General features: G+C 49.6%; 1 protein-coding gene across 1 annotated transcript in view; it reads right to left on the minus strand.

The window, feature by feature from the left end:
• CAMK1G (calcium/calmodulin-dependent protein kinase IG) overlaps positions 1-869 on the minus strand; it is a 35,035-nt gene extending 34,166 nt beyond the window's left edge. Inside the window, exon 1 of the mRNA XM_008582259.1 lies at positions 797-869. The gene's annotated coding sequence lies outside the window, so the exon portion shown is untranslated. The remainder of the gene's footprint in view (positions 1-796) is intronic.
• Between the last annotated feature and the right edge of the window lie 3,239 nt (positions 870-4,108).

Genomic DNA, 4,108 nt, shown 5'->3' on the forward strand with positions numbered 1-4,108 from the left:
GAATCCAGATCTTCTCTTACCGTCTGAATCTGAGAACTAAACTAGGGAAGTTTAAAACAGGGAGGTAGGCGCACCCCGGGGAAGGTGAAGGAGCTGTCTTGTAACAGACAGCGACAGCACGGCTGTGTTCTGCATCTTAACGTGGCCAGGGACAGGGAGCCTGCAGCCTGTCCATGGACCCCAGCAGGAGGGACTGAGACCAACCCGCTTTCCTTGGGTTTGCAGAGCCACAGGCGGTTTACACATCACCTTTTCGCCTGCTGGTTCTTCTGACCCTCCCAACAGCCCGGAGAGGTAGGCAGCGCAGGCACTACCCGATTTGACAGATGGGGTCAGAGAGGGTAAGAGATGAAGGTTGAGCAGGAGGGAGGGGTGCAAGAGAGCTGGAGGTCCTGACATCCCACAGAGGGACAGGGTCCTTTCTGGGCACAGAGCTGGGGGGATTGACCCTAGAATGCAGGTGTTGCAGGAGGGGAATATACAGATATTTTGCTCCCCTTTCCCTGTCCAAGAGTGCAAAAGGTTCCCACTTGAGCCAGCTCAGGAGTGATGATCAGATGGAACCCCAGGGAGGTCCCACCCAGACCCCCATGGACCCTCATTCAGATTTACTTTCCCAGGCAGCTACAACTTACCCTTCATACCACAAGAGTCAGGGAAGACTGCAACTGGGGCTGAAATAAATGCCCAAGTCACTCACAAAAGTGGATCTTCATACCCACTCTCTAGGTGCCGCACGCCTCCTACTAAGCAAGGTAACCCCCTGAAGCCAGGAAAAGAAGCAGGTTCATCTTACCCAGGGACTCAGGAGGAACTGTGCTCTGGCGCTGCCACTCCAGCTCCTACAGGTCTGTGAGGATTAGCTGCTCCAGTGCTTTAACAATAAATCCAATTAAAGGGGAGGAATGCAGAGGTTTTCTTTCCCAGGACCGTAACCAGGCAGCCTTAAAGGGGAGTACAAGGAGCTAGGATGGTTTGCATCTCTCTTCTTTCCTCTGCTCTGCTTTGCCTCCCTCCCAGCCAGCAATATCAAGTCTGCTCTAGAAAAATACTTGTGCAAAGAGGCTCTTGTATGCCTCTGTGTGTGTGTGTGTGTGTGCAATTGTGTTGGTGTGTGTGATGGAAAGAGAGAGAGGAAGAATGAAAAACAAAACAAAGCATCAAGTTATAGGTCTCCATTGGCCTGAATGAGGCAATAACAAAAAGTCAGGAAAGCTTTCTAGGACCGCGTGCCTCAGTTTCCCTTTTAACCATTTCGTTGCTGAAGTACGTTGCCTAAAAACACTTCCCTGAAGAATAGAATATTTACATTGGCTGACAGGTAGAGACTGGAGACACCTCAGTGTTCCCCTAGCCTGTTGGCCTTAACAGAAAGGGGAGAGAAGCCCGTGGCTGCCCCACAGGGGCCCCCGGGTTACACGGTCCCACCCAATATCTCTAATATGTCTTCTTTCCTCCAGAAGCATAGCACTCTGCTCCCAAAGCCCACCCTCCTCTTCTCAGTCCTCACCCATCACACCCCAGGAGGTCATTCCTGCTCCCTTGTTGCTCTCTGCTCCCCCTGGTCCTCACGCTCCTCTCTCCACCCGGCCCCTAAACGGGACCTCGCAGCCTGTGTGTCAGCTCCTCTAGGGCTGCCCTTCAGAGTGGGCTCCGGAACCCCCGCCTTCTGCTCTCTCGCACTCTCCTCTACGCCCCCCGCAACGTTCACATGCACGCACGGCGTCTGTCACCGTCTTCATGAGAATCTCCCAGTCAACACCCCCGTCTGGGCTGTCACCCTTCAACTCAACATCCACATGCCCACTTGCATCTCCAAACAAGCCCGAATGTGTCACAGCCGCCTTCAGACCCCTCTCCTCCTCCTTTCCCCAGCTGGGTGAATGGGCCACCATCTCCCCAAACGTTCCAGTTAGAAAGTCCAGCGCTTCCTCTAGCTTGTCATCTTCAGTGTCTTCCAGATCCAGTCAGCTCTTGTGCACTTTCATTTGTTCCTTCGAATCAGCTTTTAAATTTTTACCTTTTATTTTATATCTTATGTGTTTTTTTAATAAATAACGCATTTCTATAGGTCGACAATGAGAACCATGGTAAAGGCACACATCAAGATGTGTCACCCCATTCCGCGCCCCTTCTGCCCCTTGCCCCCGACCCTATCCTCTGCAGGTGGCCACTTTTACTAGTTTCTTGTGTGCCTCTATGGTATTTCTTTACATGGATGTAAGCAAATAAGAATATACATAATTTCCGCATTTTTTACACAAAAGGCAGTAAGTCAGTGCTGCCTCTTATATTGTCATCTCTTGTATTTTCTTCATTCAGGCCCTCATCCTCTCTCCCAGGTATTATTGTGATAAGATAGGCTGTAATTGGTCTCTGGGTGAGGTGATGCTATAAGATAAATAAAAGTGGCTCTAGAAGACCCCTAGGTTGAACTCCTGGGTCTTCCATTGACTGAATGTGTGGCCTTGGGCAAGTGGCTTAACTTCTCTGTGCCTCAGTTTTCCCACCTGTAAAATGGGATAATTACTGAACTCATTTCACACACTAGTAGGGTGAAGTGAGACAAAATGCAAGTTGCTTAGAATAGTGGCTGGCACACAGTAAGCACTCAATGAATGTTAGCTAAGGCCATTACCTTTCTGCCATGGTCTGAATCTTTATGTCCCCACCCAAATTTATGTGTTGAGATGTAATCACCAGTGTGGAGGTATTAGGAGGTGGGGCCTTTGGGAGGTGATCAGGTCATGAGGGCTCCACCCTCAGGGGATTAGTGTCCTTACAAAAGAGGCCCTAGAAAGCTGCCTTGCCCCTTCCATCATGAGGACACAGAGAGAAGGTGCCTTTTATGAACCAGAAAGCAGGCCCTCAGCACACCCTGTATCTTGCTGGTGACTTTATCTTGGACTTCTCAGCCTCTAGAACTGTGAGAAATATATTTCAGTTGTTTAAAAGCTACCCAGTTTATGTTATTTTATTATAGCAGCCCAAACAGACTAAGACACTCTCCCATCCAACTTTTTTTTTTTTTCCTTTTTGTCTTTTTTCGTGTCCGGCAATGGATCGCAACCCTCGGCACCGCGCCCACACCTCGCTCAGCCAGTGAGCGGGAACCGGTCTGTATGTGGGATCCAAACCCTCGGCGGGGGGGCCTCTGCGCTCCCAAGCGGTGCACTGTAGCAGTGCGCCACCGGGCTGGCCCAAGTTCTTTTTTTTTTTTTTTTAAAGATGACCAGTAAGGGGATCTCAACCCTTGGCCTGGTGTTGTCAGCACCACGCTCAGACAGTGAGCAAACCGGCCATCCCTATATAGGATCCGAACCCGGGGCCTTCGTGTTATCAGCACCGCACTCTACCGAGTGAGCCACGGGCCGGCCCCTCCCATCCAACTTTTAATCTTGCTAGAATTATCTCAATAAAACATACTGTTTCTGGCTTGAAAATATTCATTACCTACAGAATAAAATCCAAATACGTTAGCCCATCATTGAAGGCATTTCAGGATCTGGCACAAAACTATTCCCTGTCCCCCACATCTTTCCTTCTGCCCATCTGACATTCAGGCCATATTGTATACAGCACTGATTTCTAACATGCCACTTACTCCAAAGCTCCTGACCTTTGCCTGTCCTATCTGTCGGTGTACAATGCCCTTTTCTCATTCTCTGCCTGTGGAAGTGCTATAGATTTTTAGAAATCCGCATGAAGCACCACCTCAAATAGGAAGCCTTTTGAGATTTTCCCACCCTCTCAGAACTAATCACTCCTTCCTCTGGGCTGTTGACAAAACTCTTTGGCCACACCTTAGTTCTTGCCTTTTCTGCCTTGAATTCTAGATTTTTCCACGTCTATCTCCCTTCTTTTTTTTTTGACCGGTAAGGGGATCACAACCCTTGGCACGGTGTGGTCTGCACCACGCTCAGCCAGTGAGTGCACCGGCCATCCCTATATAGGATCCAAACCTGTGGCCTCAGCGCCGCTAGCACCACACTCTCCCGAGTGAGCCACGGGGCCAGCCCTCTATCTCCCTTCTTGAATAAAGAGTTCTTTTTTTTTTTCTTCCTTTTTGTCTTTTTTCGTGTCCGGCAACGGATTGCAACCCTCAGTG

This window comes from Galeopterus variegatus, unplaced genomic scaffold (assembly GCF_000696425.1).
Source record: "Galeopterus variegatus unplaced genomic scaffold, G_variegatus-3.0.2 Scaffold2550, whole genome shotgun sequence".
Lineage (NCBI taxonomy): Eukaryota > Metazoa > Chordata > Mammalia > Dermoptera > Cynocephalidae > Galeopterus > Galeopterus variegatus.